Genomic DNA, 15504 nt, shown 5'->3' on the forward strand with positions numbered 1-15504 from the left:
AAGAGTCGAGGGACCTACATACAAAAGCAACCCGATTTAGCCTGTCCGAAGACAGAACCTTGTTCAGAATAACATTTGATGTCCCACTTGCAATATGTCTAGGGTTGGGGGATACTGAGTATATTTTAAGGGAAATCCACGAAGGTACCTGTGGAAATCATTCGGGCACTGAATCACTGGTTCAAAAAATAATCAGAGTCGATTATTACTGGATCGACATGGAAAAAGACGCAAAGAAGTTCATTTGAAAATGTGATGAATGCCAAAGACACAATCCGATGATCCATCAACCCCAGGAGCTGCTCCACTCGGTTTTATCACCATGGCCATTCATGAAGTGTGGAATGGACATCGTTGGCCCCCTTCCGTGGGCACAAGGTAAGGATCAATTTATATTATTTATGATTGATTATTTTTCTAAGTGGGTGGAAGCCCGGGCATATAAGAAGGTCAGGGAAAAGGAGGACATCATTTCATTTGGGATCACATCATATGCCGATTAGGATTGCCGGCCGAGATCGTATGCAATAATGGGAAACAATTCATCGGAAGTAAAGTAACCAAATTCCTCAAAGATCACAAGATTAAAAGGATCCTATCAGCACCCTATCACACTAGTGGGAATGGACAAGATGAATCTACCAATAAAACCATACTCCAAAACCTTAAAAAGATGTTAACCGATGCAAAAGGAAGATGGAAAGAAATATTACTCGAAATCCTGTGGGTGTACCGTACAACCTCAAAGTCCAGTACCGGGGCAACACCATTTTCTTTGATTTATGGCGCCGAAGCTTTAATACAAGTCGAGGTTGGGGAACCGAGTATCAGATTCCGATATGCGACAAAGGAATCGAACGATGAAGCTGTGAGTACGAACCTGGAGCTATTAGATGAAAGGCGTGGGCCCGCCCTTGTCCGGTTGGCCACCTAAAAATAGCGGATTGAAAGATATTATAATCAAAAGGCCAACCTTCGACACTTCAATACCGATGACTTGGTACTAATAAAGGTCACGCTAAGCACATGATACCCAAATGAAGGAAAATTGGGGCCGAATTAGGAAGGACCTAACCAAATTATCGAGATCAACGGAAAAGGATCCTACAAGCTCGGAACAATGAACGGAGAGAAACTACCAAACAACTGGAATGTAGCTCACCTGAAATGATATTACTGCTAAGGTACGACCCCATCCATTTCCTTTTACTTATATTTTGGACTAACTCTTGCAGGTGATCGACAAGGAAAAGTACGAGATTTTAGGTCTGAAAGCACGCGTTGAACTCTTTTTTTCTTGAACCAGTTTTGTCCCAAATGGGTTTTCCGGCAAGGTTTTTTACGAGGCAGCAAGTAAATCGTGCTAACTTAGAATCGAAGGCCGGTAGCGAACCGGTAATGGTGATCAAAATAGTATTTGAGATCTCTCTTCGATTAACCTCGAACACTGGGGGGGGGGGGCATTACCCTCCGATACCGACTTTAGCATGAAAAGAGACTCCATGATTGAAGGGTCTCTATCAATAGGATTTGATGTAAGGGCCAAACGGTAAAACGAATCGTACCCACATATACTGCTCGAACCCTGACACAAAGCATGTACACATATGTTACAATTATGCACAAACATCTTGTCTTTTAAAAAAATTTCCTTTACATTTCTTAAGGAATTCCCTGCTTCCGATCTCCTAAAGGAAAAGATCCCAAGGGCCACCTTAACCTGAGTTCGAATAATCACTCTCTCACTCGGGGACTACCATCCGGAAATAAACTCGGACGGTCCAAGCTATTAGACCTTGCGGGTATAAGAGCTATTAGGCAACCGCCAAATTTTATAGGCTAAGGCCACCCCCACTCGGGGACTCCCATCTTAGGCAAACCCGGATAACTCGAGATAATGATATTAACATGGGACAACACCCGAACTATAAAGGCTACGACCATATACACTCGGCTCAGAGATGTCCGAAGCCCGTCATAAAAACAACAAGGCCTTAAACGTTTCTTAACCGGTTCCAAATGCTATCCTCGATAGATTGTGACTAAAAGTCTATGTACTTTGGGGAAAGATAACTTTCGGTCACACCGAAACCCTACGTTGCCTTAAAACGAAATAGTTGAAGGCAAGGTTTCTTTGCAAGTAAAAACAATCAAAAATGTAGATCTTTGCAAGTAAAAATAAACAAGGCAAAGAGAAAATTTGAAAGTTGTTGAAGGGAAAAGCCTTATATTCATAATCAAAAATTTATTTTACAAGGGCCGAACTGCCCGATGAAACTTTTTACAAGGGCCAAAAACAATCTCAACAAAAAAAAAACCAAAGACATCGAAAAAAAGCCTAAGTGGCCTAGTCTCCGCCGGGGGCCGCGTCATCACCTTCGAGGTCTCTGCTATCTTCGAGCTCACCCGAATCTTCAGACTCCTTAGAATCCTCCTCCTCGAGGTAAGCCAGCTTCTTAGCCTGGACTTCGGATACCTTGGCTTTTTTTATCTCAGCCAGCAGGTCAAAACCCAGAGCTCAAACTCCCTCGAGGGCCTCCCTTAGGGATTGCCACTTCATATGCTCCACCAAGTTTCTCACTTGGTGCTGAGCCACCTCGGTATCGGCCTTATGCTGGTCCATCCCATCATCAATCTAGGCCTTAACCACAATAACCTCCGACTTGTCCACCTCAAGTTCCTTGGCTAGATTTTCTTGGTCGGATACTGCCGAGCTTAGTTGAGACTGGAGCTCCTCGGTCTTTTTGGCCTGTACCAAGGCCTTTTCTTTTGTAGCCCAGAGCTGAACCTCAGTCGAAGCTAGTTATTCTCAGGCAATCTCCTTTTTCGAGGCTAGGCGGTCCATATTTTTTTTCCATTCTTCGGCCTCAGCTTTCACCGTGTCCACTTCCGCCTGGAGATGCTCGATCTGGTCGAGTCTCTTTTGAACCTGCGGGTTCGGGTCATTAGCCATTGTGTCTGAATCATCATCACTAAGTTCAAATACTCATCTTAACTGCTTGACCAGGTCGACATGCTCCTTCCGAGCCGCTATTAACTCGGCTTGTAGCTTCTCACTGAGGAGCTTGTAAACATCCCTCTTCTCAGTGAGCCCCTGAGACTCAGCCTCGTGCTGGTTTAAATCCTCCCGATATCATAGAAAAGTTTCATGATGAAATACTGAGGCCTGCAAACACAAAGAAGAATGTTATGATTCTTCGCGGCTTAATCTAAGTACATAATAAAAAGGCTTTCGAAGTTATCCGATTTAATGCCTGTTGAGCTTCGTTGAAAAGACAGGGGGCCTCCACCGCGTCCATTTTTTCCTGATCCTCTTCGGCCACCAGGCATCGAAGATAGATGGCAATCCCCACGGGGGCAAAGAGAACCCGAGCATCCTACAGTATGGATATGATGATTTACCGCTTCTGGTAAGGATCTGCACTCGGGGCTGGGAACCGGTCAACCAATCTCGGACTCAAAGAAGATCCACTGGTTCCCGAAGATGGCATCTTCTTTGGTACAGGTAAGTCACCTAACCCGGTAACATCTTCTGAAGCGGTAGAATCCATACCGTCGAAGAAGTTATTGAAGGAATCTGCCGCCCCTTGAGGCCCCTCACTTGGTCGTCCTTTCAGCGTCTGAGCCTCGTTTATCATAGAATCAGTAAACGAAGGAGATTCAGAGAGATCTATCACCCCAAGGATGTCCTTCGGTATATTATCTTCTGCCCGAGAAGCACCGGCCATGGTCTCTCTGTCGACCTCCTTAGCTTGGGGTAAAATGGGCTCGACCCTCCCAAGCTCGGAGGCCTCGGCCACTGCCTCTCTATCGGCCTCCCTAGTTTGAGGCAGTTCGGTATCGCTCCTCATGCGGGTCATCAATTCAGAGTCTTATTCTTTTCCTTCGAACGCATCCCTCAACTGATGGAGCCAGTGCGATGGAAGTTCTCTGTCGCTGGTATTTTCTTTAGATTTTTGAACCAGTCTCATCATCGGTTTCTTCTTTTCGAAGCCAGAAGAACTCGGGGCTTTTCTTCTTTCTTTATTTTTATCCTGTATCAAAGCAGGGGGCTCGGTGGATGTGTCATCATCACCAGACAGAGGCCTCATCTCAGATGGGCCTCCTATCTGCCCTTTGAAAGTTCGTGCCACGCGCGCTCGGAGTAGGGCTTTTGTTACACGATGCCCTCGACCCACTCCTTGAGTCGAGGTAATGCATCCAGTATCCGAGCAACACCTGCATCACAAGGAGTCGATAAGAAGAAGGGCAAAAGAAAGATAATGAACAGAACATTAAAGGCAAAGTTGTACTTACGCTTCATGTTCCATTTTTTTGGGAAATGACATTTCCTCAACCGGGATTAAGTCTGAGGTCTTCACTCGAATGAATCGGCCCAACCAACCTCAGTCCCAATCCTCGTCGATGCTCGAGAATGGGGCCTTCCTAGACCGACATGCAAGTTTTATTAGTCCCCCTCGATAGAGTGTGGGACTATACAGGCGCATAAGGTGGTCGATGGTAAAGGGACACCCTTCGAGTTTGCTCACGAAGAAGCGAAGAAGAATTACAATCCTCCAAAATAAAGGATGAATCTGCCTGAGAGTCACCTCGTACCTTTTGCAAAAGGCTATAATAACTTGATTTATAGGACGCTGTGTGAAAGGGTAAATGTAAACACTTAAAAAAACCTCCACGTGGGTGGTGATCGATTCCTCAGTGGTAAGGACCACTACAAGCTTGTCGACCCAGTTGCAGTCATCCTTGACATTCTCGGGGATATTGTCGGAGATCGAACATATGTATCTCTAGATCGGCTTGCACCGATCCGGTACCGAGGAGGTTTTCTCAACCTTGAAATCGGCTCCAGGGACGAACACATTTAGAGGGGGTTCTGGTGTCGGCTCCTCAGTGGCAACAGGCAAAAGGTTCTCAGACGGTCTCGAGGAAGAAGGGTTTTCTTTTTGAGGAACAGATTTTGAAGTCTTTGTCATTGCTTCTAAATAGAGGAAAAAAGAAGGTGCTGATAAAAGAGGAGGTGTAATTGGCGGATAACTTATGAAATCTTTCAGAAAACCAGAAGGGAAGATGTAATAAACCTAAGCCAGAAAACCAAAAGATGAGAGTGATGAAGTTTTTATAAAGTAGTAGAGCAAAAGTTTGAATGTAAAAGTTCTAATGAACGGAAGGAGGAAGTATTTATAGTTTCCAAATGGCGGTTCAAAACATGCAGTGGCCGACCAGCAACTGACGAACATTTAATACCATTAAGAAGTGACTGACGAGACGTTTCGCTCATTTTGTCATTTTTGGCGTAAGGTATCGGGACAAGGATCGAGGGCTCATATCGTTTCTTGTCATTTACTCTCCGAAAAACTAGGGGACTATCTGTATATGGTAGAAACCGAGCTCCTCTATTGCACGACAGATTGGGGATGAAACATAATGGATTGAAGATCGACCCTGGGTTGCATCGAACTTAGGTATGAGGTTAGAACATGCGCCTTCAAGATTATCGAGCTCGTGACTCCGAAACTAACTCTGGCTCGGAATTAGCTCGAGAGAACATCATTGAACCAAAATAAAGGAAGGCCGAAATATCCGTAACCGGTCAGCCATCATGGCAAAAATCTCGGCATGTATCAATGAAACCAATTAATTAGCGAATCATGAGATTTTTTACCTTATATAGAGTTGTACTTAAAGTAGGACGCCTCTACTATATAAAAGGGGTCTGCTTAGTTGTAAAGCACATTATAACTGGCATTCTAAAGCAATATACTGTTCTTTCTAGTTATTATTAGCTCATCACTCTGTTCCGGCACCGATTGAAACATTGTTTGGCTCAAGGACGATCAACCTTCAAGGCTAAAACTGTTTAACTTGTGAGGTTTGCATGAACCTTTTACCATTAATTTCAATTTTAATCAGATTTCTCATTTTGCATCAAGTTAAATCACGTATTCTTAAAATCGCGTATTAATTCAATTGTTATCCGATTTTGAGGGTAAACACTTAGCGATTATGGGAAGGCTCGAGTCAAGTTTGAGTTAGGCCTAAGTTGGGGAAAGCAAGATTTCTTCGCCATCTCAAAGTCCAGAAGGATAGTATGAAGCAAAACTGTGATCGAGTGGGATATGTTTGTGGATTGTGATAGTCACATACTCACATAAATTGACCGGCCAACCTTCCACGTGAACAATGATTTTGAATTCGCCAATTCTTTACCAAAAGAAATTACATTACTTGAAGCATTAATGTTATTATGCAAGATCTAGTGTCAATTATATTCGGGGGGAAGTGCACATATAGCTACTGATTAGAAATGTCTTTATTTTTTAGCCATTGTTTTAAATGTATTTATTCTTTAGTTAGTGCTTAATAAATTTTTACCCGACGGAAAAAAACACCCCTATGCTAGACATAGGTATTGCGTAAATATTAAGGACATGGTGTCCTTAACTTCATGAATGTTGTGTAAATATTTAGGACAAAGTGTCCTGTATTTGCACCTTCTGCTGTTAACCTTTAGGACATCATGTCCTTATGTGCAATGTAAATGTTAAGGACATAATATTCTGTTGTTAAACTTTAGGACATCATGTCCTTACATTCAAATGTATAATGTAAATATTAAGGACATGGTGTCTTTAACTTCATGTATGCAATGTAAATGTTAAAGACATAATGTCCTTAACTTGCATTTGCACCTCCTGTTGTTAAACTTTAGGACATCATGTCCTTAATTTCATATGTGTAGTGTAAATGCTAAGGACGTGGTATCCTTAACTTCATGTGTTCATTGTAAATGTTAAGGACATAGTGTCCTTAACTTCATGAGTGATGTGTAAATATTAAGGATAAAGTGTCCTATATTTGCACCTTCTGGTGATAAACTTTAGGAAATCATGTCCTTAACTTCATATGTATAGTGTAAATATTAAGGACATGGTGTCCTTAACTTCATGTGTGTAATGTAAATGTTAAGGACATAATATCATTAACTTGTATTTGCAACTTCTGTTGTTAAACTTTAGGACATCATGTCCTTAACTTCATATGTATAGTGTAAATGTTAAGGACATGGTGTCCTTAACTTCATGTATGCAATGTAAATGTTAAAGACATAATATCCTTAACTTCATGAGTGATGGGTAAATATTAAGGACATGGTGTCCTTAACTTCATATGTACAGTGTAAATATTAAGGACATGGTGTTCTTGACTTCATGTGTGCAATATAAATGTTAAGGACATAGTGTCCTTAACTTCATGAGTAATGTGTAAATATTAAGGACATGGTGTCCTTAGCTTCATATGTGTTGTGTAAATGTCAAGGACATTGGTGTCCTTAACTTCATGTGTGCAATGTAAAAGAAAGGGTAAAAAATACTTTACGTATCAATTTTAATAGAGTAGTGACTATTTTTGCTCAACATTAAAAATACTGGCTAAAAAGTAAATACCACTTAAAAAAGTGGCTATACCACGCCATTTTTACATTATATTCAGAGGAAACCGAGTTGGTTCTTAGTAAGAAATGGAGTCAAGCAAATATCTTAGAGTAATATTGTTCGCTTCATAATACTTCAATCGTCTTTGAGCTTCAACAAGTCTACACTCCGACAAGCCTGGAAGTAAAGAGTATTTATAGACATTCGAACTTTATGGAATTAAAGTCCATACTAAATTTGGATAATTTTTAAATTCAAAAAATGTCAAGTCCAAGCCAAAATTAAATTATTTAAGTCCAAACATGAATTTAAATTAAACACAAATTTATTGGGCTAGTCCATTCAGTTGGTTTTCAAATGATGAGCCCACTTCATTAGCCCAAGGGCCATGCTACGTGTCAAATGACATAGCATGCCAAGTCAAATCAACGACCAGTAAAATCATGTTAGTGTGTGATGATGCAGCATGCCATGTCAATAAAAGAATGAATCAAATGTCGCCAAGTGTCCAAATAACTTGGTTCAACCAATCACATACAATCTTATCATATAACTTTGGTGATAGCTTTGAGGACTCATGTGAACCAATAAAATTGAAGGAGAAGAGTATGTATTCATCTCAAACTTCCTTACCTTATAACTATAAATAGGGGTCTTCATAAACCCAAAAAACATCATAAGAAGATCATAAGAGGAGGATAAATCTTCCATAAATCAAGAAGCTCTTCTCTCCTATGGAGATCCACGGATCTTTCGCATACCAAGAAGTCTTCATCTTCAAGTGGTGAGCCGCAAGTTTCTATCCTCCTTGTTTGTGATCAAAGCTCGCTCCGCATTCGTGGTAAAATTTTAACAAGTAGTCCATCAACTCAAGAACAAGCGAAGCTCTCGAGTTGACGGCCGTGAGGAGAAGAATCAGAGGATTACATCTTTTAACTTAAGATTGTAACCCACATAAATCATTAAAATATAAATATTTTTATTTATATTTCTTGTATTTATTATTATTTTCATAAAAGAAATTTTAGTTGTTACATGAGTGTTTATCGATCAATTCAGTATGATTACGAAAAAATTGCCTAAATATTTTTTATATTCGGTTTATTAAAATACTATATTAAAATCAAACTTAAATAAATTCAATACAATTCCACTCTGCTTTTTTCAATTTTTTGTTTGTTCGGTTCGATTTATTGGATTGAGCTTTAATATTACATATTAATCACCAGTATAAATGGTCTCTGAAGAGATTTATGACCAAAATTAAGCTTGATTTACATATGTGCATAATAAGAGATGGACATTGGCTCATCCCTGAATGCGAGAACACAAAGATAAAGGGATCCATGATCCATCTTTGTGTATTATCTTTGTGTCTGTGTCATATTTGGATTCCTTTTATTTATATTTTCTCAGCATTCAGTTAGCAGATATGATTTGGTCTACATATTGGTTTTAGTCCCAGAGCAGTTTTCTAATTGAACTGCGAGAAATATAAAAACTAGGGGGTTCTCTTTTCAAAAGGAAGTATTCCACTCGTCATTTCTGATTCGATTGTCACTTTAAATATATGACATGGTTGGTAAAAGAATAATAAAAACTGTGTCTAGTCTAATATTTGTTAGGTACGTATATAGAGTTCATGTGTAAAAAGTATTGCTTCCAATTGCACACGCAAGTATACGTAATAAATTGATTAATAAAGTGTCAAACTCACAAATGTTTTTTGTTTACTACCTTCTAAATCAACTAAAATTGCTATTTAACCAAGCAAATCAAAGGTTGAGTTGTAGGATGAACAAGTAAGACGAGAAATTAAACTAACACATCAGAGAATCGTTGTTTAGAGTTACTTCAGTAGATATAAACATTCTAAGGTTGTGGTTGATTCATCAATCTTATTGAGTTTTAGTTAATTCCCCTTCAATTCGAATCACTTATGATTACTAATAAACCGGATTATATGTACATGTAGTACTCCTCTGAATTATTGCTCGCCTACTCAGGATAGTTAACGCCTATATTTCTATGAAATTAATCTACCAAGAATGCATTAGGATTACAGTATTTAATAAAGTATGGTGACTAAGCATAACTCTATCCTAACCATAAATTCACCCCCTAACCTTAGAGATAAGGTCATGCTTTTTTTAACCCTTCTCTAACCTAAACCCGGATTTTTCAAGCATAATCTAGAGAGTAGATAGAACTTAACTGTTGGCCAGGCAATCAAGTAATTAAGTACATAGTTAAAGAAACGACCATAGTATAACAATTTGTATTAAAGGAGAAGATAACAATCAAACATCAATGCTCATTGCTAATCAGAACCCCAGAACTAAGGGAACTTAGCCACACATAATCATCATGAAATTCAGGTTTTGAATGATTAAAGTACTAAGAAAAGATGTACGGTAGAAAAAGCTTTCTAATCCTTGGTCCAATGTGCTCCCAACGTGTAGTTGTCCTCCAAAGTGGTGTGTTACCCCAAAAATTAGGTTTAGAAACCCTTTCATATTAGTTGAGGGCGTATAGGACCGAAAATATCTTGTCCTAGACGAAATAAGAAAAAAGTCACGCTTGGGCACTACACCAGGCGCGACGCTCCCAGCTGGGCGCTCGAATATTGTTCTTCATGCCCTTGCTAATTTTGGCGCTTTACTTGGCGCCAGGTAGGGGTGAGCATAAAATCCGAAAAATCGAATTCCGAACCGGACCGAATTAATTCGCTATTTCGGTTTCGATTTTTTCGGTATTTCAGTCTAATTCGGTATTACATTTTTGGCATTACGGTACGGTCTTCGGTATTAGAATCTTAAAATTTTGGTATACCGAAATACCGAATTTTTAAAGATTTTTTAAGTTGGACCTATAGCTATACTGCCCAGTCCAACACTTTTTAAAGACTTTCTAATCTAATGCCCAGCCCACTCCAACGCCCCAGCCCAAGCCCACTCTCTAGTATTTGTCTTTCATTAAATTAGGGATTAGGCATTACTCATTAGGGAATTAGAATTTAGAAAGTCAATTAGGGCAAACGGCGTCGGTGTCTCGGCGATAGTTTCAGCTTCAGGCTTTCAATTAGGGCGATAGTTTTAGAAACGGGCAAACGAAGACCGACTGCTGTGACTTCAAAGAGATCGGTTGTTGTGACTTCAAAGAATCAAAGGTATGTTTCTAGTTTCTTCCATAATTTACTTGAAAGCTTTCTCCTTTTTAAGGTTTTATTAGATTATTGGGTATGTGTCTCACTGTCTTTACAAAAAAAAGATTTATACTTTTTAATCCTTTATTTTTTGTAGTTTTTTGTTTTATGAAGAACATGCATATTCTTTTGTACTGGAACTGTTAAAGAATGGAATTTTTTCAGCTCTCTACCAATATTTCTTTGATTACCTTTAAAAGCAATTGGGTAAATGCAAAATATCATCAATTGAATTCAGAAGATTTTAGCGATCTGTTTCTATTTCTAATAAAGTAATTGTTTGTGGAAAGCGAAAACCAGCGGATGATAATATTGATTCAGTGCAGAAATTTAATTCGAAGATACTAAAAAGAGATTTCATATAGTTCAATTTTGTTTTCTATCTTAAATTTCATAAATACAATTGTTACTGTATTATGTCTTATAGTACAAAATTACAGAGAAAAACAGAAAAGCATTTCTATTTGTGCAAAATAAAGCTAATGGGGAATCCTTTCTATAAAATGAACTGCAGCTAGAGAGTAAATTGCCAACAATTAATATGATTTTCTATTAGTCCTCCTTTTGGGGTGTGGATTATGGTGTTTGATAGTTTTCCTCTTCCCCATGTTTTGGCTTGATGCTGCTTATTCCGTTTAGAAATGTAGACCTTCTTATTTTGCTGTTTATTTGTAATTGCATAACATTTTGGCTTGCTGCTGTCTCTGTTATTCTGTTAATTGTGTAAACCTAATGCCTCTGTTAAATGATCCAAATCCATTGATCCATCCAAAATTCTAAATACAGTATTCTTTCTATGGTTGAATCCATACAAATAAATTCTTAAATTCATTGACTCCTAAATGTGTGCAAGCTCTTGTTTGTGTTCAAGATTGGCTTAGAGAAGAGAAGAATCCTATTAGTGTTGAAGAAGACTTGAAGTATCTTGAGGAACTAGAGCTTGGTAATCTTTAATATTTTGTGTGTATTTTAGTTCAAAATAATATATCATACTTGCTTATTTGTATGACATATTTGGTCGAATTATCTTTAGATATGGAAAATAATGGAAGCACTACTAGCATTGTTTGAAGTTTGAACTTTGATGCATAGTTGCAACTTGCAACATGAGTGATAAGTTTAATACTCTATTTGTTTGGTGATATACTTTTGTAGTTTTGTTTTATTATCATCAAAAAATAATATTCTAACTTATGATTTATATTTTTTTTAGGTTCAAGTGCAATCATGCCTCGTGCTCCTAAAGTACGCTCTCATATTTGGGAACACTTTAAAGTGAAAGAAGATAACGGAGAAGTTCGCAAAGTAGAGTGCAAGCATTATGGTCGAGTCTATAATGTTCATCCAAAGAGGGATGGCACATGTTCTTTAAGGAAGCATATTAGGCATTGTCTTGAGCGTCTTCCTGAAATCTGTATTTAAGAATTAAGACTGAGTTGATTCGAGACTATTAGTGTGAACTTGAATTGAGGGATACCTTCTCTGTTTTTGTTGTTTTTGTTGCACTGTGTGTGTTTAATTCTGCTACCTGTTAGAGTCTGCTGCTACTGTTAGTTATGCTACTGGCCTACTGCTACTGTTAATTCTGCTACTGTTAGTGCTGCTATTGTTAAGTGTTAATTCTGCTAATTTTATTCTGTTAATGTTGCCACTGTTGCATATATTTTCTGCCATTTTTAGAGAAAATATTTGCAGCCTGTTAAGCGTACAAACTTGCAGCTTGTTCTGCAATTGATTTGCAACATGTCCCTATTGTTGCATGTTTGTTGAATAGTGGATTAAGGCAATAAACCACAAGAATGTGAGTTGGCTCCAAATGCCAGCATTAGAAAATAGAAAATGCATCATGTCTATAAGTCTATTTACTTCTTTCTGAAGAAATGGTTGTTCAATTTCATTGTATTTCTTCATTTCTTGGCTGAACAGTTAGACAGGGCATTGAAACATAGGAGAATTGTCACTCGTTAGCATTGCTTATTTAGCGAATATTAAATCGAAACCGTACCGAACCAAAATAAGAAATACCGAACCGTACCGAAATACTTTGGTATGGTATTTGGTATACACAATTGATAAACCGAATACCGAAATACCGAACCGAAATTCTTAAATACCAAACCGAAATACCGAATGCCCACCCCTAGCGCCAAGTTCCAGCCTAAGCGCCAAGTTCCGACTGCTTCCTCTTTTTCTTTGTTTTAACTCCAAACTTGCGCGCCTTCATTATGTTTCACTCCCGATTTATTTCAATATATTTAAACATTAAAATTAAGCTCAACTACTCACAGCACTCATAAATATACACAAGATTCAAGTAAAATGTGAAATGATATGCATCCAAATACACATACTTTTACTCGAATATTAACACCCACACACTTAGACTCTTGCTCGTCCTCGAGAAACTTCAAGATTCATTGTCCTAGGAATAATCCAAAATATCACATCACGAGGGAGCATATTACCATTAAGCACAATATACCTATGACTATGGTTCATACCAATAATAAAGAGTGGGATACACAATTCGCACACTTCTCAACTTTTACATGCCAAAATATAAGTAAACAGTCCAACGCATTCAAACAGCCTGCCCATAACCACTTCACCTCAAAGATTGACTCGTCGCCACTAAGCATTCTTAACTTGCACACTTACCCCAAGAAAAGAAGTTTAGTAACATCACCTATCTGTCATGAGATCATGTGCCATCACTATCAAATAAGAAAGTATATAGTCGGCACATTCAAATATGAATTCGAACATAATTTAAAGACATCATGTATATGACAAAAAATGCTCGCTCTCACAAACAAATTCATGCGCATCCCAAGGTCGTACCGTAAGTTTGTCCGTAGTGTATGTCTCTACTAATATAAGCTCGTAAAGTCTAGGATCAATTAGGCTTTTACACGTTGTAATGTAGGCTAATGGATGGGTAGGATATATTTAGATAGTAGTGACTCACCCTCCTAAACACTTTAATACATCACACTCTAACTTTCAATCACATAGTCTTCGTGACTAATTCAACGTCTTGCCAAGAAATCACACACAATTTTGCCCATTTTCTTTAAGCACATCTTTACCTTCACTAGCTCAAATTAAAAAGAATAGGAGGTGTATTTTTCTATTTTTGCATTTTCCTTGTTTATTTCTCTTTTTTTTTCACTCTTCATAAATTTGAATGGCATGGCTAGTGATCTTTTATACGTGCACATTTCGGCCCTTTTATGGTTCCACGCAAAAGTTACACCAACACCTTCCTTACTCTTGTAGGGATTTTTAAGTGCTTGTGGAGGTAAAAGTTCAACAAGATTCAATTAAGGACAAAATGAGATTCGACTTGTAATGTGGGTGCAAAAAAAGGCCTATAGACTCAAATGGGCTAACTAAGGATAAATTTATCAATGATTGGCAAGTTGTTTGAAAGTTCAATAAAAAAAAAAAGCCTATGTCATCTCTCATACTCACAAGACTTAATTATTTAGTTTCGGCTAACATATGAGGCAAGTTCTAGATTAATCCAGTATAGCACATAATACAAGGTAGGCCTTACATCATATAATGCACATGAACCTATTCAAGATGGTTTTATTCCACCTCTCCAGTCAAAGAAAGTAATAACATAGCCAAGAAATATTAAACAATAAAGCACAAGATGAACATACGAGTCAAGAAACTGAAAGAAGGTGTTACAAATAGGTTAGTCAATTCGAGTGAGGCATCAACTTTTATCAAACATGTCGGGAGCTGATTTGCATGCTAAAGCCTAAATATGCTAGCATCAAACATGTCAAAAGGTATTTAGGAGAAATTCAGTTTTTCTTCCTATAATAATCCCAAAACAAATAAAAATATCTGATGCAAGTTACATCCCCTAGAAAAGAAATGATGCCCAAAAAGATCCATCATCAGAAAAAGTTCAAATTATTTTTCTAATTTTGTATTTTTTGATTTTTTTTTATAGTTGCTACTACTAAAGAAACGAATAAGCTAAATTAACTACCACAATAGTACAAATATGTGTTATACAAGCATCACCAAAAAAACAAAGAAAGTCCCTACCCCACATTTATATCGTGCATAGTCTTTGATGCATATAAAGAAAATCAAACAAGTAAGGCGGAAAAAGAAACTCCCTGCTACTCTGACTCATACGAGTCGTAGTCGGAGCCTTCCTCGTCTGACTCCTCATCCACAAGACCTCTGATCCAGCCGGATTCTTGAGACTCCAAAACTGCAACAGTAACATCCTCAGCAGCGCCCTCAATGGCTAATGGCCCATCAACCTCATCACTAGCTTCTGCACCTCCGAGAGATGGAGGTGTTTGTTTCTATCCTTAGACGAGTGGACCAGCTACCAGGTGACAACCCCAACATCTGCTTCAGCTTCGCCTATCCCAACAACGGATAATCTTGATTTCGCTTCTGGCTATTCTCATCTGTAACTCCTACCCGCTGCATAATCAAGCTCATCATGCCATAAATTAAAGATGGCGATTCCTATTGTCAATCCGGGCTTGACATAAAACAGTGCTCAACTTCGGACCGTGATCAGGTTGCAGCGCCGTAATATTCAATAACTCCTTAGGTGCTTGAATCACCTCATCATGCCCCTTATACTCCCATAATTCTCTAGACAACAGATACTTTGTCAGCAAGTTCCCATAAAAGAATCTCCTCGTGTCCTACTGAAATTTGGTGCGGTGCATCTTATCTAGCATCAATCTCCAAATGTTAACATGTTTCCACATTATCAAGAAGTATATCAGACAAACCCCCCCTCTCTCTCTCTCGTGCACTCAGAAGTATGCTTACCAAGCAAGATGCGAGCATGAACAAAATTTTGCTAGACTCGGACTA

At 38.4% G+C, this 15504-nt stretch overlaps 1 long non-coding RNA gene across 1 annotated transcript; it reads left to right on the forward strand.

Moving 5' to 3' along the window:
- Positions 1–10365: 10365 nt before the first annotated feature.
- LOC142171398 (uncharacterized) lies at positions 10366–12275 on the forward strand. Its single transcript, XR_012700958.1, has 2 exons — positions 10366–10602; positions 11852–12275. It is a non-coding gene; the product is annotated as an uncharacterized LOC142171398 (long non-coding RNA).
- Positions 12276–15504: the final 3229 nt, after the last annotated feature.

This window comes from Nicotiana tabacum, chromosome 17 (assembly GCF_000715075.1).
Source record: "Nicotiana tabacum cultivar K326 chromosome 17, ASM71507v2, whole genome shotgun sequence".
In the NCBI taxonomy this organism is placed as follows: Eukaryota; Viridiplantae; Streptophyta; class Magnoliopsida; order Solanales; family Solanaceae; genus Nicotiana; species Nicotiana tabacum.